This window comes from Neopelma chrysocephalum, unplaced genomic scaffold (genome assembly GCF_003984885.1).
Source record: "Neopelma chrysocephalum unplaced genomic scaffold, ASM398488v2 Primary Assembly neopelma1_146, whole genome shotgun sequence".
Taxonomy (NCBI): domain Eukaryota; kingdom Metazoa; phylum Chordata; class Aves; order Passeriformes; family Pipridae; genus Neopelma; species Neopelma chrysocephalum.
In genome coordinates this window covers 1,546,972-1,570,762 of record NW_020897808.1, presented here as the reverse complement: position 1 = coordinate 1,570,762, position 23,791 = coordinate 1,546,972, and the positions used below count along the sequence as shown (strand labels likewise).

General features: G+C 39.7%; 1 long non-coding RNA gene across 2 annotated transcripts in view; it reads right to left on the bottom strand.

Annotated features, from left to right (window-relative positions):
* Window positions 1-3,591: 3,591 nt before the first annotated feature.
* The window catches only part of LOC113975831, a 35,563-nt gene continuing 15,363 nt past the window's right edge, over window positions 3,592-23,791 (bottom strand). The window contains exons 1-3 of one of the 2 annotated variants that reach the window (XR_003536948.1): window positions 11,330-11,393; window positions 5,067-5,133; window positions 3,592-3,755 (exon numbers count right to left, since the gene is read on the bottom strand). This is a non-coding gene — a long non-coding RNA (uncharacterized LOC113975831). Of the gene's footprint in view, window positions 3,756-5,066; window positions 5,134-11,329; window positions 11,394-23,791 lie in introns of those variants that run through there. The other variant, XR_003536947.1, reaches the window with a different exon arrangement.

The window sequence follows — 23,791 nt, the reverse complement described above, 5'->3', positions numbered from 1 at the left end:
ACTTTCCTGACAGGCTGTGTCACAACAGTTGCTTCATGCTGCCAGCATTTATATGTCACTGGCAGGTCTGTCTGGAAAACAAAAACTGTATTTCATCACAAACACTCAGACTCTGACATTTAGTTCTGTTCCACAAAGAGGAGGATACCAAGAACTTTCATGGAAAAATTCTGAAGCAGCATGCAAGCTGAACATGCTTTTCCAGAATAGCCAAAGCAGTTTCCTGGGATATGAAAGACAAAGAAGAAAAACTTCTTCGGAAATAGGACTACAAATGCAGCTGAAAGCAGTCCTGCTGAATGGCCACAAGTCATTGAATCAGTCACTTTGCCCCCATCAATGCTTAAGTACCCACTGTGTCCATGAAGAAGAAACCCAGCAAGACAGACAGCAATAATGTTTAAAAAAAATCATTCAGGTTCCCGTTCCAAATTACAGTAAGCAGATCTTTATGCCTGGCAACTGTGGGCAAGAATGACAACTAACTAGCTGTGTAGAAGGGCTTCCTTTCTCTTGTTGGCTCTGGCCAGAAATATCATATCGAATCTGAAGTAAACCTAGTTTTGAAAAAATTCTGATTCAGAGTCTCATCAACCCTCTGGATTTGAGAGAGGATTTTCTCCTCTTCTGAACACCAACTGGAACGATTAAGGAACATCACTGAATAGACTCAAAGGCGGTCAGGAAGAGAAACCAAGGCTAACAAAAATCTCAGCAGCAATATAAAAAGCAAAAGGACAGCAATTCAAGGGAATTTATGTTTTCATTTATTATCATAGTACCTTTCGCTACTCAGAGGGAGATTGAAAATAAATGACATGCTCAAGTGAAATACTGAATGGCTCAGGTTTTTGTGTTGTGAATATAAAATCACATCTGCTTTAAAGTACTCTGGGAGAACTAAAGCTTCAGATGAAATTCTGTTTTCGTTTTCACATGAAGACCCTGCTGCAATAGCAACAGGATATATGCTTTAGAGATCAGAGAAGACAGTTCTAGGATGATTTACTTTAAATCACTTGACTCACCCCACACCAATAAGCCTACAGCCAATCTACTGGCTGAGAATTTAGACCCATTAGAGAGTTCTGTACTGTTAGGTTTAAGCTTCAAAGCACTAAGCTGTACAACCCATGTCTTAATTCACAGATGGATTAAAAAAATGGCTAAAGTATGGAAGGAACTATATAGATTTAGACCAAGCATTCTAACCCAGGATACCATCTCTGACAACAGACAGTACTGATGATTAGGAATCATGTTTAGGAGAGATTTCTCCTAATAATGGTCATAGTTTAAAAAATCTCCTCAGCCAGAGGTTATATGGGGACTGCACTATTTGCTGGTCATATAATGACAACAAATTTCTCTAATGACAATTCCATAGCATCCCAAAGCAACAAGCTGCATGCAGCTTAATTATACCTGGTGTAGAGAAAGCCTTCCTTTTACTTGCCATTTCTCTCCCCAGCTAGAGAGTCAATCAAATTAGTCTCTTCTCAGGCTGTAATATGGAGCTTTTTACCACCTGGTCAGTTGGGTTAATACCCTAATAGAGATTACTTGTGTATGTTTCACAGGCTAGAGCCAATCTCACCTAAATACCAGTCTCACTGTCACTGAGTGAAAGGGCTGAGTGATGTGGAGGGGTGACCTTCAGCTGTGGGCCAGCTCCTTTGTGGCTGAGGAAGAAGTTTGAGGCACCAGGGCATGGTGTGAAGGGGAAAAGGGTCTCACACTGATTTGCCATGGTACAGCTTCTGTATATTGTAGCCACACTATCACAAATGTGGTCTTCCTCCTCTACTGGTTGAGTCACTTATTACCCTGTTTATCCTTCAGAATAACCCTTGCCCTTTCACGGCTCACAGATGCCCTGAAAGCCCTCCTGTTGTTGATCCAAGAGAGGTGAGTCACAAAAGCTGTCTAAGACAGGCTGAATTTGATGGCCCTCCAAGCCCTCTGCAAGAGCCATTTGTTGGGCAAGTTGACAGGTTTTCAGAGATAATGGTAATTTATGCAATGACAATTCGTGTGTGTGTAAATGAGCCACATTTACATTTGCTGCTGCTAAACAACCACTTTCTAGAGTTGCTGAGTGTATTATGTTGTTTGAAGGTTTAGCACATGTCATCATGCCATGAACTCCTGGGTCAGCGTTGTACTGTGATACAAAAAGCAGAAGCACAGAAACAACAGTGAACACAGGCTTGGAAATTCAATCTGTAAATGCTCCCAGGAGAAATTAGCCCATACTGAGCTCTAGACTACTGTGACATGACAGCTACTGAGATCCCAAAAGACACCATTTGGGGGATCTGTGCCCTTCTGCCACAAACTGCTATGTGTGAAAACCACAGGAAGGATTAACAATCCCTGAAGCACCAACCATCAGCAAACAAGGACTACAGACTGCTTGGCTTGTGTCCAATAACCTCTGAAACCATATTTAAAAGGATGGACATCCAAGAGACATTGTGCTCCTTAAGTCCCTGCTATTTTCAGGGGAAGTCTTGTCCCAGTACATATGAAGTCCCACAAAGCCTTTAACTTAAGCTTCGCAGGTGCCTTCAAACACTTCCTCTTTGTGACCCTCCTCCACCCTCCCCTTTCCCTCTGTCCCCCTCACCCCTCAAATAAAAACCTCCTTAAAACTTTATTTTCTTAACACATATGACTATTTTTTAAACACATCATAGTTCAAAACACACAGCACACCAGGGGGTCTAAATAGATGCAGACAGAGCTAGGCAGGGCAGCCAGATTGGGAGGTGGGCTTGCAGTAGGCTGGCAACACTCATACACCACCCCAGAGGTACACAGATCTTAGGAGTAAAGGTCTGGTTACTCTACTATGATGTATAGCCAGCTGTGACCATTGCCAGGACATAAGAATACAGGTTGTGGGCAAAAAAAAATGAATAAAACTTACCAACCCTCAGGACTGAAAACTGTTATTCAGAAGCACTTTATTAATGAAGCTGGAACACCCATGAAGAATCAGTGGTGTTTCTATTCTTACTATTCACAGGAGGGTGAAGCAGAAAACAGAGGGTGACAGCATAAATTAACTTTCACCTACGCCACACTGCAGGAGAAGGTTGCTTTCCTCAATTTCTATTTAGGAAGGCACCCACATGACCAACTGAGCTTACTGCCTCATAGTGACCCTGAGGTGCTGTGGCTGATTTAACGAAATGAAAGAGAAAATGATGTGTCTAACTGTGTGCAGCAGATCAGTAGCAGAACTGAGAGCCCAGACCACTGCCTCCCAGTCTTCTCCTAGTGGCAACCTACCGGCAACTCTCACTGGTTTTTCCTCCTTCTTCATGTTCTTACAGAGAATGAGTTATAAAGTCCTTGTACTGATTCACATCCATCTGAATTTAGCTATTCTTTGCCAACGACACTGATTGTGTGTACCTAACCACAATGCTTTGCACTGAAGAATGTATGTCTGAAGTTTTTTATATGATGAATCAAAATCCACCCTTGTACTCCTACCAGGTACCATTGACTGGAAAGTAAACCTAGTATTTTGATATACTTGATGTGTTTGTGCTTATGAAGTCCACATAGACATACCTGGCAAATGACAAAGAGAAACTCTTTTCCCTTCGCTTTCTGCCAGGTAAGCAAGACTTCCTCTTCCTTAGTAAGCAAGTTGTGTTACGATCAGCATGGGACATGCATATATGAGTTTTATAGCTTTGGTGATTTATTTCCAAATCTCTTGTTATTACGTTAAAATATCACTGAAAGATATAATGGTTAATGTTTGTGTTTGATATGCTTGCTTCATCTAAATTAAGAACAGTTTGTTGATTACAATTTCAAATGCTGAAAGAGAAACTTCAAGCTACAGCAACTATGTCTCCAGCTATTATGAAGATATCTATCTTTCACACACTATACACATAATAACCAGACATTCTGTAGCAAAAAATTAGGTGTCAGGTGATAACTCTGAACACAGTCCAAAATAAAACTAGATTTACTAATATAGTTAAATACATGATATCAATTATATTAAAGCTCACTGAAACAATGTGTGCATGTGCAATCCTTGAAATTAGAGCAATTTTAGAAATATTCTAAATGAAGCTGCTTTATAGGAGTGAGTAAGTCACTGTCACGTTCAGTTGGAGATGGTAGCTTGAACTGCCAATCCACTGGCTAGAAATCTAAAAGCAGCAGATCCTACCCTCTGCCTTCCAATAAAAAGGGTCTACCACATGCCCTTGTCTTTTGACAACACCCTACACAGGAGATCTATCCCCTGGCAGATGTCAGAAGAAATTTCATCCCCATCCTCTAGCTCTGACCCTACAATGAACTTTCTGTACCTGTACCAAGTCCTCCATCACCAGATGCTGGCTGGAAATAAGATTTTAATGAGGTCTGAGCCCCTCTGTATGACAAACTGTCTTTCAAGGTTACATGATAAATGTCATTGTCAGTGCTGTGGATTACATTCCTTAAATTACATGACAAAACCAGGCAGCATGGAAGGAAGATGGTCATATCTGTCAATATGTATGTGTATAATTGCTTTTTAAATCCTATTGCTTTTTAAAATTTCTTGTTATGATGGGAAGGAGAAAAACCTGAAAGTATACACATCTACTTGTCTTGTATGACTATAAATAGGGGAGAAAAAACCAAAGAGTTATCAAATGCTGTCCATATTCGAGTAGCTAGATAATGTACATAAAAAGGCCTAAAGGCCTTTATTTTAAATCCTGTAGTTTCATGAATGACATACATTGTTTAGACTGTAATTAGAATGGGAATTGCACCTTCTACTACCCTGACTATTCACTCAAATAAAACCAGCATTTGCTTTGGTTGCATTCACATTCATTTTCTGCTCCCCCTCTATGGGTACTTTTGGCAAGTGAATTTCCTGGCAAGGATGTTATGGAAGCAGCAAGTTTTAATTTAACATCGGAGAACATAGACAGAAGGTGTACGGTAAACTCATAAACGCAACTAGCAGAAATTTGCTTTAAAGAACTACTCTCATTATACTCTGGACTCAGTAAAGTGCTGAGGAACATACTTACCTTCAAGCATTTTATGAAGTCCCTTTGAAATCTCTGTTTTAATATTTTCCTGAACTGGAACCTCCATCTGGGGAGAGAAACAATACCTTGCTATAAGTGATGTGTCTAATAAAAATGAATCAGCACAGCTTGCATTTTGATTGCCAATTACTTACAATCAACTGCTTAGAAAAACTCTATGATCAAGAAAATGCTTAGAAATATTCATTAAAAATATTTGTGAACAACTTCAAGTGTATACAGGAAAGAATATGTATAAGCAAGTTCAATTGCATATAGGAAAGAAAACAAAGTTGTTGCTAAAGAAGCCATGAGGTGATACTTCAGGTAATTTATTAATTTCTTTTCTATCAGTGATTTACTTAGGTCTTATTGTAACGCTATATGAACTAAAAATTCAGTTTGCTGTTTGAATCTTTAACAGTACAATTAATACCACTGGCTAGTTTGGGAATATGTTACAATAAAATGTTTTATTTGAATGCATCTATATTCACCATCAAAAAACTTCATTAAGTCTCAGTTACAACTGCTACTCAGAGTTGAAGTTAGAATGTATCATAAATACTGAAGAAAAATTAAGCCTATAAAAAGCATGGCAAGTAATAGAAAGGGAAGCAAGATAAATATTCAAAGACATTTCCATTTCATGCACACTTCTGAATAACTGTGAGAGTGGAAAGTACCAAAAATACTAAAACAGGCATTAAAAAATAACTCTGACCCTAAAATCTGGCCCTCAATCAAGCTCAAAGAACATGCTTACTCAGCACCTTTGTTATGAGAGGATATTTAAAAGGTTCAAAGACAGAAACATTCAAGTTCCAGTGAAAGCTGAGAGGCTTTGCAAACCTAATTCTCATTTGGGTCCTAAAAATCTTCCCCTGCTTCTTGAGAAGCTGGATAAAAGAGTAAAGACAAATTAAAAGTTAAATTGCCCTGTTGCTCCAGACACCTCTTTTTCAAAAAGCATTTTTTAAAAAATGAAAGTTTAAGAGAAAATTCCTATTTTAATAGAATTGTTTCAATCTTTTGATGAAGGCTAAGAGGAAATGGAACATTTTGATGGGCCTTCTAAAGTCTGAAAAATAGGGGCTTTTTTATGGAAAATAAGTACCACTCCGTTAGAAGTACGCCTCTGTTTAGTTCAGGGGCACACCCACCCGAAGGTCACCCCATCACCTAGAGTGCTGCCTGAGTTTTCTGTCTGCTGTTGCTAATTGAGCAACACTTATGAAATCACTTCACTTGCATCCAACTGCAAAGATTTTAGCTGACCTTAAGGGCATATCCCCTTTCTCTCAAAGTTACTAACAGAGATCAACCCACCATGTATACACCATTGACAGACAGAGAGGAATACTTTAGGTAGTGTTATGGGAGCTGTGTCACTGCTTCAGAAAGTATTTATCCAATGGATGCATATAAAAGGTATATTCGGATGTATCTCGTTCAATCACAAAGTAGATGCAAGCATGGACAGAAAGATCAATAAAAAGTTTTATTGCTGATTCCAAATTTTGCTGTTGTCTCCTAAATGTAGCAGGTCATAGCACATTACAGTTCCTTGTCATGCTGAAACCACAGTCAAATTCAAGGCACATTTTACCACAAAAGACAAAAAAGCTTTCACTGCTGTTCCTAGTGACTTTCCTGTTGTTGTCTTATAGTGTGGGACCATTTACTGTTCTATTATTTCTTTCTTAAGAGAAAAATATCATTTGTATTAAGTAGGTGACAAAAACTTTAACTTCTTTTAAGGAGGAGAATGAAATTAGGAAGAAGGGGAATTGGATAATGGCTGTATTATTCATAGGGATGCATACCTAATTTATATAGTGCTGCTAGTATGCCTTCTAAATTTGCTGTAACTTCAATTAAGCCCATTTAAGTAATGAAAAGAACTACTCTACTGTGTCTGAATATTAATTTCATGGTCTGTTTTACGTATCAGAGAGTAAAAACATATTCCCAACTCTTGGAGTCATTTTACAACAATTACTGGCAAAACTTTCCAAGGTGCAAAAGTCCATCCAAACTATATTACTCCTAGATGCTATGATCAGATTTCTAAGTACTGGACAGGACCTTGGGACAAAAATATCACAGAGAGATGAAGTCTGCATTAAAGTATTTAGTTGTCTGTCTGGGGGATTTGGTATTTTAGTCACGTTAACCAGCCCTCAAGACCCAGATTTTCTGCAAAAATCAAACCCTGTAAGTGTCCCTAAACTGGAAATCCATAAAATCAGGTAACAGCTTTGAAACTCTTTAGAAAATACAGAACAATTAATAAATAAAAGCTTACATCAAGTTTTTCGAAAAGGATGTTAAATGAGGCTAGACAATCTCAGTTCAAGACAACAAATAGCATTCATATTGGGAACCAGTTTTGGACAGAGGGTAATGTGTGTATTTTTGAAAGACAGCATAAGGAGAATGAAAAATTATTGAATGGCATACTAATCAATGTTTATTTCTGCATTTTAACCAACTCCAGAATGCACAGTACGTATATATCCCACTACTCTTGATGCTCTGCAGATTAGTGTGCATGCTTAGCTGAAAGCAAGCAACTCCCACACTTATTACCGCAATGAAGTGGGTGCGTAAGCCTTTACAGGATGGAGTCCAAACTCATCAAGGACACAGAAGGACTGAAAAAAGAACTGCAGAAGGAGTGATAAGTAACTGTGCAAGTAACTCTCCATGTAGTTAATGACTTCAACCATGTAGGAACTCAAGCATCTGTTATTTGTGTTAGTAGTATTCACACACACAAGCATTTGCACCTCTTTTTCCAATGCATTAGTTCTTTGCTAAGTCATATGCAATTAATTCTCTTTAACTTTCTCATTTTTTTATCCCTAAAGCTACCTTTAGCAGGCTATTTCTCCTCTTCCTATCTAGCAATAGACAAATCTATTGAGCACAGTTATGACAACATTTTGGAAAGCTTGAAACTTTACTAAATATATCACAACAGTAAATGTGACATCCAGCAAGCAAGAGAAGAAAGAAGCTAAAGGTAAGATCAATATGGTGGGAGTTAGATATGCAAAGAGTTGGGATCTCATCACCTGCATCTCTTGCGTAAGACAGAAGCAGCCCATCTGACTCTGATTAGACAGTCCAGGTCCTATCAGGAGTTTCACAGGAAAGTGAGGTGATTTGAGGGTCAGTGCTGACACACTGCTTGCCCTTACGTTCCTCAGGGAAATGAAGTCATCAAGACTGGAGAGACATTGGCATATATGTTCCTCATTTCTTAAGACTTGATATTCCTGGATTGGTACTTTTTCTTGGTGGTAGAATGATTTCCAGACAAAGAAAACATTAAGCAGCAAGTAAGAGCAATATTCTTTGGATTTTGGTGCCTCAGAAGATGTCCTTTGTGCTTCACACTGTTATCAAAAGAAATAAAACAGACAAAGGAAGGGAAAAATTTCCCCGTCATAACAGACCATATAATGAATGGTCTGTTGAAGAAACCAGGGAGTAAAGAAAGCAAAAATGGATACATCCCATCTTTTTCTAGATCTTCTAGTGCATACAAATGCTAAAGTTGTCAAGTCAGCTTTCAGTCTTACCCACTGACCTCAGAAATGTGTGCCCCTACATAGATATGTTTTTGGCTTTCTGATTAAGATCCATTTCCTGTACCTCAAACCTTCCCTGTCATAAATCGTTTAGCTTCATTTTTCTATTGTCCCTTCAATTGCTGCTTGTGTATGGATGCGATTCTCTTCCTGCTTAGGTAGGCAGTTATGAAAAAGGAGCTTTTAAAAAGAGCTCCTTTTAAAAAGAGCTAGTGTTCTCAGACATGATCTCCCACTGGCCAGGTCCTACAGCCTTCAGCTTGTCTTTATTGGAGCAAGGGAAACATCCAAAATCCTGCAGTTTAGCCATGCCTGGAGGGGGATTGCTCTAGCCCTCCTTTCGGACAGCCAGGCTTGGAGGTTGGGCTTTTGATATAGGCAGCCCCTCCAAAGGAGGAGTTACAGAAAAAAAATAGAGCTCCTGCTCCAGCATGTTCCTCACAGTGCCCACGCAGAGCTGCACAGTAGCTCAGGAAATGCGGTACCTGGCAACAGACCATGGGCTTTGTACCAGGGTTGCCAGGCCTCAGGACAGGGATGTCTCTGGTTGGTTTTTTTGGAATGTATCTTGACTGTTTTTCCTAGAGGGGTTTGACAGAACACCAATTTTTATGAAAATCTGAGGACAGTAGGGCCAGCATGGAAGAGTATAGGGTGAAAAATACAGGTACAGTCCATCAAGAATTTGATCATCTTAGAGGGTGAAGCTGGGACAGGGGAGCCAGGAAGGGCAATCACAGCCAATACATGAACATAAGACATAAAATACCTGAAAGTTTAATGCCCAGTGCCCCAACCACATGTCAAGATCTAAAGCCCTCTCCTCGTCCATCTAAGACATTTAAGCCTCTGCTGCTCCTTTGATTGGGCTCTGGGCTTACCAGCAGCATGGCAATGACCGTGAGACTGTTTCCATCACCAGCTCTGGGCTAATTCAAGCACTGTTAACAACAGTGCTGCAGCAGGACAGACCAGAATACAAGCTGACAAGTGTAGTGTTGCTGAAGTCAAGTGGTCACTATCATGGCAGCTGCAAGAGTGAGCATGTTTAAAGCAACAGCATCTTGACCATACGGCCATCTGATGCCTTACTTTATGCACATAGGCATCAAAAACTGCAGTAGGGGCCTTAGAGAATGAATTTGCAAGATTCTGCCTATATTGCCAAGCCTTCAAGCATTCCCAGTCATTACCTAGATACTGCTACCAAAGAGAAGTGAAAGGTAGTGATGACTAAAATATAGAGAAAAAAACCCCTAACAACAATTATATATTAAATACTTGTTAAAACTCATTTAGAAGTACAGGAGTAAACAGTTAAGGTCACTCAAGCTGATAAAAAATGTGATTGTCTCACATTTGTACCAAGAAAACTTTAAACTAAGCAAGACTGCTTTGTACAGTATTAAATAGAGGTCGAGAATCAGATACACACGTTTATCACAAGATGAATGGATTATAAATAGACTTTTAAGATGGCAATAAAATCATTCATTACACCTTTTAAATGAAAAGATGGAGTGAAAATATTGGCCAGTGTAATAATTGCTATGAATAGCCACAGCTGGCAAGCAGCTGGATTTTAAATAGGCTTTCTTTCCCAAATGCCAAAAGCACTAATTCATTGCTGTAACTGCCTATGTGAATTATAACTTTTGCAAACACTGTCTATTAGCATGATATACACAGTCCCTGCTTGTTCTGTGCAGAGCACACTGTATTAATCTGGGCAATGGCAAAACAGAGGGAACTGGTACGACCTCCATCATCAGAGCCCTCTCTACAAGCACAACATTGACAAAACATTGCATCCAAGATAAGCCCATTTCTGAAATAGTTCTGCTGGAAACAGAAGGGTTTGTAACAAAAGGTGACCTCTAATAAAATTAAAACCCCGCATCCACACTTTGGGAAAAAAACCACCTTATTTGCGAGGACTGTGATTCTCATGCATCCGACAGTCATGCACACAAGACCAGATTCCCAGTCGACCTAAGAGAACAGGATTAACTCAAACCAGCAAAGCCACAATGATTTATAGTGATGTTTTCTCTCCTTGCATTAAATCTTTCTACAGTTACCACTGTAGGTATTTATCACTGTCTGTAAAAGTGAGCAGTACCCAAAATGTATCACCTTCCCACCTTAATTGCACAAAATAAGCTTTGTGTATCTGCTGGCAAAGGTCAGTGTTGCAGCAGCAGCAGCTATGATATCCCCAGGAGCTAAGTTTCACTGAGTGTTCTGAATAAGCAGCAGAACAGATTGCTTTGGGCATCTCCAGACCTAAGGGGTCTTCAGGATAATCTGCCACAAATAACATCACAATACTGTAGCTGTAGCTGCAGTGGTCTAAGAATACAGGAGCATGACAAAGTTTGCAATTACAGATCTCAAGATCTATGTCTATACTTTCCAACAAAGCTCTCCTATACTTCTTTAGCTGTGAAGGATAATAGATTTAGCTGGCCCTGCACTGCACCAGTGCAAAGATTAGAGGAATTCCTGCAGTTCCTTCCAATCCTAATTTCTGTGAATCTCTGACTTTGAAATCACAACACAGAATACAGCCTTAACATTTGAGGTGAGGAGGTTTTAATAGAGCGTAGGATTCAGAAGTTCTGAGGAAAAAGCAGCACAAATCAAAGAATTACACCCTCCTACCATACAAAGTCCCTGTAGGCTGATGGAGGAAAGTTACTGTGGCTGCTGAGATGATAACTGAAAGGCAGGGCAGTCACAGGATGTGCCTACATTATTACATCAACCACAGCAGGGCCTGGGCATCTATGTTCCACTGCAAATACCAGTGAGAGCAGCAGCTGTCTTAAAAGCTCTTTGTAAAAATAGAGCATGCAGACACATTTGTAGTGTGGCAGCGTAGTATGTTCAGGAAGAATGCCAAATATAAAGCTATCTTTGAGGAATAAAAAGTTCCCAAAATAAAAAGATGTAAAGAGAACAGTTGAGTGAAAAACTTATAACAGGCATCTTCTGAAATTAGAGTCTGAGTTCACATTTGGTTGGGACACTGAAAAAATCCTTCTTTTGATTGCTACAAACTGCCCTAAAAACATTAATTTTTGGTTTGTCAGGGAAATCTGCTAACTAGTGTAACAATCCGCCATAAGAAAACAATATTAATTTATCATAATTATACGCAACTGGTAACCTTTGCTCCAACATACCAAGTGAAATTACTGTCAATTCAATATAGAATACTACCCTCGCATGTATTGAACACACAGAGACGCACACAGAGAGAAGCAGACAGTGTACTCTTCATTCCAGAAACAGAAGAGCCTTGTACCATTGCCAATTACTGCCTGTGGTACTTACAAATTCATTGCACAGTATTAGGGCCCCCTGTGGTATTTAGCCTTTTTCTTGCAGGACTGATGCTCATATTCCCACACTACCACCAAAAGAATTAAAACACAGGCAGGTTGACTTGCTCACATTCATATGAGAACACTGCCTGAGTGTGAAGTTAAACCTGCATCTCCAAACTGCAGACAAGCTTGCTAGTGCTGTCTAGCTTCCTTCCTTAGTAGCACAAATGTTTGTGTAAAACTTTGTCACTAGGCTGCTGTGGTAATGGGAATTGCTGCTGTGTTTACACAAACCTTAGGCTATCACAGTTTCCCTGTCTGGTCATCAATCTGTTCTTCTGGATAAGAAATGGTTTAATATCTGTTCTGCAGTAGAGATAAAAGCTTCCAAGTAATCAGAAGGTAGATGCTTCAGTGAGCACTAGAACTACTCTGGGCTACCCAGAGAAGCAGGAAACACTTTCCACAGAATGCAAGACCCAAAGACTGAGCATTGAAAGTAAAACAGAAAACACAGATGTATTTTAAATTTGTTCAGCACCTTGGAGATAAGGGAGAGAGGAAATAGCTTCCCAGAGAGCACGACCCATTGGAGGCCAGCTGGTCCTGCTCAGAAAGACGCTGCATTAACTCCATGTTGGTATAGTAATTTCTGGATGCATTGCTTCCCCCCAAGGTTAACTGGGATATGGCTCACATTCTTCCCAAGCCACATTCCCCAGAATGCACTCTCAGTCTCACTGATGTCAGGTCTCACAGGTGACTCAGACTTCCTATGTCAGAGGTGCATGTATTAGCCCCGTGAATTTCTCCAGTTATTTTTTTTTAAATCATGTAAACTTTCAGCATTTATGTTGACACAAGAGTTCTATGGGAACCCACATAAGAAAATCTGTATGATATATGAGAACCATGGCAGGAGGAGGGAGTTTTATTTTTATGCAACTTTATTTGTAGCCTTTCACTTGTAAATAAATCTTTGAAGATGTTACCACAAAGGCTATTTCACTAGCTTTAAAAGAACTCATATATCCTTTACAGTAAAATATTATGCTTAGCTGATTTTTTAATTTATTTTTTTTTTTAGTTTTACACCTAACTCCAATATTCCAGCTTCTAGCATGACCCAACGTGTATGTAGCAAACAGAGAGCCTTTATTCCTAATACTACCTCTTAACTCTGCTCATCCAGGTTTATATCCTGTGGTATGTGGTAGTAAGAATGGAGAAACCAATCCAAAGCTGAAAGTACATCAAAAGCCATATACAGCCACAGGATACACAGAAATCAGAGTCCAATTAATCATATTTCTCCTGTCAGAATTTTCTTCAACCTTAGCTTATTTTGGAGATCTTACTGAGGCTTGAACATGAAGTGCAGTCTGTAATTCTGTAAGAAAGAGCTGGGGGAAAGGATCTAATCCATGTTTCACAGTAATGTTTTTTCCTATGAATCATCTACATACTTTTTACAACATTTTTTGTTTTAGCCTAGAAAGCTGACCTTACAAGTGAAAAAAAACCTGCTCAGCACTTCAACGACACAAATTTAGGTACTTTCATACATTTGGCATCAAAACGGTTCCCCCTCCATTGAATGTAAGCAAACAGAAAACCAGAAGAAAAACACACAGCATTTTTATGTTTCTTTTATATCACTTTTACAACTGAATTTCTTAGGGGCCAGGAAATCTAGGAGCCAAGCAAATCGGTGTTATGACACAGACCTTTCAACAACAGACAGTTTGAATGCATTCTTCACACTCATATATCTTTTTTTTAATTCTCCCACTGAAGAAAACTCAAGACTGACCATTTTGTGTTAGAAAAGACAGACTGTGACCTTCGGATGTAACTTAAGCTGACAGCACACATGCATGTAGCAAGGTATGAGGTACAGGTACAGCTGAGACAGCTGTCTGATTGCTTGGTTAGGTTTGGGTTTTACTTTGAAGAGAACACAAGCACTCTGTCAGGACAATTTTAGTCTCGGGGCCTTGTCATAGCAGCTGCCCAAGTTTGGGGCATGTGAGCTTTTCTCTGGTTGTTTTTCGGTTGGTTGTTTGGGTTTTTTCTATAATTTTTCAGGCTCATCAGAACAGCTAATGGAAATTAGCACCATGGCAAGTTCACAGTGAAAAGTGCAAGTCAGTAAAGCAAACTTAGCCCAAGAGGAGGATCAACAAGAGATACAGGGAAAGGTATTTTCTCAGTTAAGAGAAGAAATGCAATGCTACATTTGGAGTATTGGTAGCACAAGTATTGTGTTGGTTAATGAGATAGATGAAGTGTAGCAAAGCTTTCACTAGGCTGGAAATTTTAATTCCTTGCTTTCCTGCAGATTCACTACCCATAAATACCACCCTCAGCATGGAACCTCAAAATGGAGTTGAGACTGCTGGTTTATTTGGAAAAGCCACACACAAAGGGAATCCAGCTGTCTGGAGACTGTGTGTGCTCCTTCTATAAACCCTCATCCATTCTGGTCTTTTAAAAAGAACAAAAGTATCCTAAATAAACACCCTGTACGTGAAATTCCTCTCAAGGAAAGGATGAGCTGTAAGTGAGAGATATTAGATATGTTACTTAATGCAGTACTGGAGGGTGTTAATGTATAAGACTTGGGAAGGATCATGTACAGAATACAAGGAGAAGCACAGGACTGTTCAGGACGACACTCGAGCAAAAATTTAAGGGTACTTCAGCACTGCATATATTATAATGGCTTTCTTCACCTGGAGCCCCCAATAACAGATTATTCTATGCCAAGAGGAAGGGGGAGACACTACGAACAATGCCAAGCATTCCACATCTAAAAGAGCATATTTAGAAATTCAGACCCTCTGAGCTTCCTACACAATCAATGAAGAAAGATTTCTGCAAAAAACAATACAGAGAGTGTTTCCCAAAGTTCTCTTCACAGTCAACGGAGAAAAATTTACCTAATTTGCTAACAAGAAAACAAACCAGTTGCATTTAGCTGCAGGTATGAACATTCTTCTGCAGCACAACACACAAGCAAGTGTTTGAGCACATACATATGGGAAGACAAGAAATTAACTCAAATATTTCCAAGAAGTGATGTGGAACATGGTCCAAGGTAGACATATCAAAATAAAGTGGTACCAGGACTTCCAACATTGGTCTGACTTTTCACTGGGTAGTGTCCTCTCTCTGCCTTTTTAGACAGGATAGAGAAGGCAGAAGTGTGCAGTTTTGCTCATCTCCACCTGAAGCACCTAATTCTCTTCTATTCTAACTCTAATGCTCTGTATCAGCATCCAGCTCTAATGACTAGAGTACAATAAGTAATTGCTACTTCATAGGAATCATTCAGGAAAAGAGACACTACCTGTGCTTAGAGGCTAGAGTTAAATAACAAGGAAAGCAACTGTACTTCCTAAACATGCATGGTTTATTTGCCCTTATTTTCTGTCCCCTCTTTATTCCAATTTCCCTACTTGCATCTGCCACAGATGACCAGATTTCTTTGTCTTAAGCAAAGCCCTGCAGGCTTCTTTGTGCCAGCCTTCCTCCCTTGGGTAGGAACAAAACATAGATCCCAAATGTTTTTTTGCAGCTGTACTTTTCTACCCACAGAGGTGTTTCTCAAGCATCAAATCCAACCAGGTTTGAGAAGTTCCACAATAAAAGCACAATCAGCAACTGTACAGCATTTAACATTGCAAAATGCAAACCAATCTAAGTCCTATTGAATAATGTGTGTGCTTAACTCAAAGCAACCAACCACCTCATCGAGGAGCACTGGGACTGTACATGCCCAAAAGTCTTTGCTTAGTCCTATTTAGAGTTGTTCTTCCAGGAGTAAGTCCATAGTACCTCCAAGAAAGCTAAAAAGAGTGCAAATACCTTCACATCCTTTAAGATTTATGAGGACTGCCTCTAACACATGGCAATGAAGATAGAGATGACTGTAGAGAAAACATTTGCCTTCTCTGTTGCAAGCTTGCCCATTCTGAATACATTCAAATACGGATAGTTGAGTACAACTTTTAATAAGCAATCTGTAAGACAACTGCCCAGTGCTTTTAGCATATTTAGCCTTCATAATACTGCAGATTTGGAACGGCAAACCATGTCATCACTATGTTCAACTCCATTCGTGTCCTGTCAGAATCAAGATTCAACCATCTTTGACACATACTCATTAACTCCACTTGGTTGTATCAGTTACATTTTGTCAACTCACACTTTCAACTGTCTTTTCAAGTCACACTTCCAACTGTCTCTCGGTGGAGACTTTAATTCCCAAATGTGGACACAGTGGTACCCAAGTGGGACAGTCAGCTCCTCATTTTAAGGAGAATTAATGGACCAAATGAAAACATAAATGGTTTCCAAGCTCAAAAAGCAGCCCATAATTTGTTGGGACTTTGTTCATTCAGGCATATAAATAAATTAAAAATACATTGTTTTTGAAGCAGAAAGGTTAAATTTGAACCTATATTTCCCATAGGACTCCTGGAAAGAGACAAGCAATAACATTCAGCAAGTCACACCAGAGTGCAGTCACTCTGAGGAGCACTGTGTAAGATGCAGAGCAAACCAGAAGATCAAGTTCCTGACCACATCAGTCAGCTTTTTGTAGGATCCAAACAGAGCATATAAAGTCCCCAAGTCAGCAAGCAAAATGAGGGGAAATAAAACTTAAGAGGCAAAAATTCAAAATGCCACTCTAAACCTCTACTCAGTTCCAATTTAAAGCCAGTTTCACAATACAGGGATTGGAATTACACAGAAACATTAGGCAGGCCTTTGATTTAACAAACAAAAAAAATGAAAGGAAAGATTGGCCCGGAAAAGGTGCATTGCACTGAGGAGACCTCAGCTATTATCAGAACCTCACTAATGGTTGATGTGTGATCTCTCCCCATCCATTTCCCTTTCTATTTTTTGGCTTCTTCAATTGATTAGTTGATTTCCTCTCCAAGACTGCCTTCTTTTTTTTTGTTTCTAAATAAACAGAGCAATTTGCACTAGGTTGCCCTGTTTCCTTGCAGACAACAGACACTATTCTTAAGAAACTGATTACATATTCATATTAATGAGAAACTGTTTTATCTGCCTGTAATTAGTGCACTATGGACCATGGCCCATTCCTAATGTCACCTACACTGAATTAATAAAGCAGATATACTCAGCTTCCAAGGTAAGAACTTCAAAGGTGAGAAAGTAAAAGCATGATTTTGTTAACATAATCAGGAAACTGCACTGGAAACAAGGGAAACATAAATTATGTAAATCAGTAACTGTTTATTCTGCACTATTAAATAAGACATTGCAGATTGTGGAGGTTTCTGGAATCAGCTGGACTGTTACTCAACTGAATATAAGCAGAACAAACTCCCAGCAGCTTAAGCAGCGGTGTTTTAGGAATCAAAAGAAAATTTCAGAATCAAAGGAGAGAAAAATGCTTCCTGCTGTTGGTTCATCTTCTTTTTTTCTGCTTAAAAAAGTAACATAAACAAATAGCACAAATTGATGAAGACTGACACAAGAAATTTAGAAAAAAATCAGGAACATTCTGAACTGCCTGTGTGTTGTTGATGAGTTGAATAGGGGCATTACAACATATGAGATCCCTGACCAGAGTATAGGATTGCTGAAGATCCACATTACGTGAAAAACCCTGTTTCAATTCTACATCATAAATAAAAATGAGACTATCTTTTGTAAAGAAGTTTACCATGAAAAATTGTTGCTTTATATAAAAGAAAATCTTGCCTCTATATCAGAAGTTAAAAGGCTGGTACTCATTTCAGTTTGCCAGTTTAAGCAAGAAATCAACATTTACCTTATTTTTGGTAACCACTTCAAACATTGCACTTCTCCAGAGGTTAGTGTGGTGGCCCAACTACACCTCAATTTTTAAGGAAGCCAGGGGAAGTTCAGCAGTCTTACTCTGTGATTCAGTACTGTGGTTGCAGAGACTTTTTTCCCCAGATGAATCTTTCTTCACTGCTTTCTTGATGCCTGCAGGGTGCCTCTTCCAACAATCTTTTGACATTCATGACTCCTCTTCTCAAAAGGTATTCATTCAAACCCAAAGCATTCAGTTTTAAGCAATACCTATAAAGGGACCCACAAGATGCTCTGAGCATCACAGGGGTGACCAGCAGCCTGTGGCCTTTGATTCACATGCCAGTATTTTAGGGTGTGGTTCTCTCTTTCCTTCACGATAGCTTACTAGCCCTGCTTTGCCTAGAAGCCACTAAAGCCGTTGCAATCTCCTAGGGAGATCTGGAATACCTATTACCAAGTCTCAAGCATTGGCTTTACTGCCAGACAGAAACATGTCCTCATGTTTTCATAGAAACCAGTTAGTTTTCCTTCATTGCACGCTCTTGCTTGCACACTCAAGGTTAACCAGCTTGCAACTTTTGTGGTTGCTGTCTGCTCAGAACAAAAAAGATTATTATTTGACTTGTCTTCTTTTGCACCTTGTGCCATTTTCTATTGTCTGGATCGTGTACGTGTTTTTTGAACGAGGAAAGATCCACATGGATACAGGTTTCTGGCAGCACTCATACATTTTCTTATTGTTTTATAGTTGTATATGGGTTTTGGCATGGATAGAAGGTACATGAACTTTTTCAAATGTCATCTCTGAAGGCACCATATTTGAGGATACGATTCATATGCAAGTGTCCTAAGAGGAATCCATATGTGGGCAGGTTCTGTTACTCTGTCTTTTCTCTTAACATCTGCCAACTTTTCAAATGCGTTCAGAAAACAGAAGTAACTTCATTGCATGCAAAAAGCCATTACAGCCTTCTCCCACCTGTGAGAGTGTGCTAAACTGAACAGAATTCAATTAAAGTTTATAGTGCACTTTACCAGGAGGGAAATTTTTATGTAATCACAGAAAAAAAATCAGATAGGAAGGTTGTCATAATGGCATCAAAGTATGCAGAGGCAACGCAGATAAAAGAGGGACTTTGCTGTGCATGCCACATCTAAAATACATTTCAAGCTATCCCTGAAGGCTCTGCTTTGACCTATTACCCAGATAAGGCCAATCTCGACAGCAGGAGGAAATATTCTACCTAGACTCTGGTGTTTTAGATGCTTTGTCATAAACAAAAAGAATTCAAAGACAGAATTTCATTCTAGTTTTTCCCATGAGATTCTTTGAATGAACATCAGGATTCCGAGGTTAAAGATTTTAATTAAAGGAATATAAATTAAAATCTAACAATTCACTACCACTTGTGTTAAATCTCATTAAAATATGAGGCTGCCCTTTGTCCTCCCCACTACCTACTGGCTTCCTACAGAGTCACTACCAGGGGAGATAAGAAGTATCCGTCAGCACTTTTTCCTCTACGTCAATGTGTAAAATATCTATTCAGTTCTTTCTAGGGACTTCTGCAGACTCAGGGATAACAAGATCACAGCTACATACAAATTATATACACAATTAAACACAACCTTCCAGGAGAGACTAAAACACCACAGTGACTTTCTGATTATTTTCAAAAGCAAAAGGTCAGAGGTGGATGGGATTTTTTTTCCCAAAAACACAGGGGCAAAACATAGATGGATTTTAAAGAATGACAGTTGCTAGTGATGTTGCATCCCCTGATAATCTCGCTCCACCACAGGAGGAATGTTTAGGACTGAAGGCCCACAGATAAAACACCTAAATGCATATAAAGATGCGTAAAAGATGTGCACCTGCAAAACGACTTCCCACAGGATTTTTACCCATGCTTTGATTTCAGCTTTCCAGTGTGACATAAACTTTATCAAGCTCCCCTGCACAAAGAGATCATCAAACAATGCCCATTATGGCAGGCAGAAGATAGTCCTGGAGAAACACCTGAAGTACCCCAGGTGAGCAAGAAGAGCCCCACTGAGTTGTGCACCCTTGGCTTGCACTCCAGCCTGTGTGCTGCTGTCAATGAGAGTTCTTGACCAGTTTATCTACATGTCACACCAACATAGCAGAGTTCAATTTTTTCTAGAAGCCTCTAAACAATTCTATTATCTTTTAGGGAGGACAGGACAGGAGAGGGACCAAGAAGATGGAAACTTTATTTCATAGATTCATTAAATGGTTTGGGTTGAAAGGGACATTTAAAGGTCATCTAGTCCAACCCACCTGCAATAAGCAGGGACATTCAACCAGATAAGTTTATTCAGAGACCTATCCAGCCTGACCTTCAATGTTTCCAGGGATGGGACATCTACAATTTCTTTTGGCAACCTGTTCCAGTAATTCACCACACACGATACAAAATTACTTCCTTATATCTAATCTAAATCTACCTTCTTTTAGGTTACAACTATTACCCCATATCTGATTGCAACAGACCTACTAAAAAGTTTGTCCCCATCTTTCTTGCCCTTTTAAGTACTGGAAGGCTGCTGCAAGGTCTTCCTGGAGCCTTCTCCAAGCTGAACAACCCCAACTCTCAGCCTGTCTGCATAGGAGAGGTGCTCCATCCCTCTGATCATTTTGGTAATCCTTCTCTGGGATCTCCTCCATCAGGTCCATGTCTTTCTTGTAATGAGAACCCCAGTGCTGGATGCAGCAGTTCAGGTGGATCTCACAAGAGTGAAGCAGAGGGATAGAATCATCTCCCTTGACTTCCCTCAACTGCACCTCCCTTGCACACACTGCTTTTGATGCAGCCCAGGACAGAATTGGCTTTCTGGGCTGCAAGTGCACATTGCCAGGGCATGTTCAGCCTCTCATCCACCAGCACCCCCAAGTCCTTCTTGTAAGGGCTGCTTTCGATCTGTTCATCCCACGGCCTCTATTGATAACAGGGAATATCCTGGCACAGGTGCAGGACCTTGTACTTGACTTTGCCGAACCTCATGAGATTCTCACGGGCCCACTTCTTGAGCTTGTCAAGGTCCTTCTGGATGGCATCCCTTCCTTCAGGTGTGTCAACACACCACACAGATTGGTGCCATCTGCAAACTTGCTGAGGATATGCTCAATCCAATTATCTATGTCATTGATGAAGACACTAAACAATACAAGCCCCAATATGGATCCCTGAGAGACAGCACTCATCACTGAACTCCAGCTGGACATAGAACACTACTCACTGGGTGTAACCATCCTGACGATTCATTATCCACTGAATAGTCCATACATCAAATCGATATCTCTCCAGCTTAGAGAGAAGGTTGATAAAGTTCTATTTCTTGCCCTCAGTTTCTGGGTCTGTAAGAATTTATAAATATTGGACAGACCATGATGCAGTCCATCCGTTCAGAACATAAAAGTGACACAGTGGGTCAGGCCAAAGGTCTATCTGAGCCAGAATCCTCTCACTGACAACTACCAAAAGCAGATGCCTAGGTAAAAAGGGTAAGAACAGATCATGTATATTTAGTACTTCCCCCCATCAAGAAACCTCCCGAGGACTCTGGTGAATCATTTGTCTCCTGCATGAATTCATCCAGTCTCTCACACAAACCATGACATTTTTAGTATTCATAACATCCTATTACAAAGACTTCTGGAGTATAATTAAACCTCACATGAAAACTATATTTGTTTCTTTAGAACCTGGACCATAGGTTCTTGTAGTGAAAGAGATTGTACTTAACTGAGCTCTGTCACCCTTTCCATACCACTCAGTGTTGTTACCATCATATTCCCCCCAACACCTCTGTCAGGTCCTAACTATTCCCTGAAACTTTTTCAAGTTGTACTACATCCTTTTGAGATGAAAGGAGCAGAACCACACAGAGTTTTCAATAAGCAAACCACAGCTTCATGCAATACCATGATTTAATTTTCTTTTCTATTCTACTTTTAATATTGCCAATGATGCTCTGCTCTTTGACTTCTGAGCTGATGTGTTCAGGGAACTCTCTATCATAAGCCCAGATCTACCTCTCAGGGATTTACTGGCCAGTCCAGAAGCCACCACATAACACGTGAAACTAAGATTTTTTTCCCACCCATGCATCACTTAACATTTATCTATGTTTAATTTGATCTGCTCATCTATTGCCCAGTCACTGAGTCTCATAGGGTCCTTCCATAATTTTTCAGTAGGCTTTCATCTTTACTGTTGTGAATAATGTTTATTGATAGCACTAATTCACGTCCTTAATAACAGTTTACCCCTTTTCCATTTCTTTTGTGAATATATTGAGAATGAATAGATGAATATGAATGAGTATCAGCACTGATGCCAGTACAAACCCTTTGGAACTCCACTGACAATTATTTTACTACTGTGAAAAGAGATCACAGAGTCCTATTTCCTTTTTATACCTTTTAAAAGTTGTCTTTGTGTTGCTAAAGTAATGGTCAGGTACACAAGCCTCACATGTGACAAATCCTCTGTTTTCTTGAAAGCTTTCAACTTTGAGATCTTCTTGAAAGGACTACAAACATCATTTCACTCCACCTTCAAGTGAGGCGAAATTCAACTATGAATTTTACTTCAGTTGTGCTTCTGGTTTGGGGTTTTTTAGGTTGTTTTCTGAAACAAATCAATTACATCTAAGAAAAGATGTTCTAACTCAAACAGAAAATTTACTTAAACCTCTACAAGAAGTTTTTTAAAAATAAATCAAATTCACAAAATCATGCACTGACATACACTGTACACGTGCAAAACTTTCGAAAATAAACCAAAAGAAGGCTGAGGCCATCTGCAACTTCAGCAAAGACTTGTATTTTGTCATATATGCACAAAACTGTTCCTTGCTTACTGCATTGTGCTTCAAGATATTTCAAAGTGCAGCATCGCATTGTATGTTGTGCAATAAAACAAAACCCAGGCTAAATAGAAGTGTTTATCTCAAGGGGAGTTAAAAGATGATTCCCAGTTATCAAAATATTTCAGTGAAGCAGAAATATACATTGACCAAGACACAAAAGACCAGTAATCAGTATGATTCTCCTCCTACTCTCCCACATCAGGATCGATGCCAACAGAACTAGAGTGGTATAGGGCTCCAGCTGTGTTAAATATCTAGGGTTATGGAGATTTTTCTCACAATCCAGGATTTAGAGTCAGGATGCTCAACCTCCTCCTGCTGCCTAATTGTTGTTTTTAGTTCACATAGAAAACACATAATCTTCTATGCTCACACGACAACATTCATCTCTACATGAAGCCAAGCAGTTAAACAGAGTGAGAAGGCTGACATATCCCTCCTCTTCCATATGTTTGGAGCCAGCTCAAACTAAAAGGTCTCAGCTTCAGCAACAATAGCACTCAAACTGTTTGGGCTGGATGGGGCTTTAAGCAGTTTGGTCTACTGGAAGGTGTCCCTGCCCATGGCAGGGGGGTTGGAACTAGATGATCTTTAAGCTCCCTTCTATTCCTAACCACTTTGATTGTATGAGACGATAACAGGCAGCTCTTTAATATCAAACTTGAAGGAAGCCCTACTCCTGAAGAATCTCCCTGCTGTAAGCAACAGCAGCACCAGAAGGGCAGATGGCTGCAATTACAGCAAGATGTCTTGGGTGACAGCAGTTCCAGTCCAGTGCGGTTGCAGCCTACAGCAACACTGAGAGAAGCCAGAGAACGATCAGGGTGATTTTATGGAAGGTGGATGCCAGGAACCATCCTGCACTCACGAACAAGGTCACAAATTCCCCTGTAACTTCTGTCCTGAGGTGCATACCAGCTACTGACACTGGAGTATAATTTTGGGGTCTTCACTGCTGCATTGCGTTTCTGGTTGAGCCAACCACACCCCATCTTGAAGGATTCTGAATCATATCGAGTTTCAGCCAATAGGGAAGTACACAAACCTTGTATTATACCAATTTCAACACAAAACA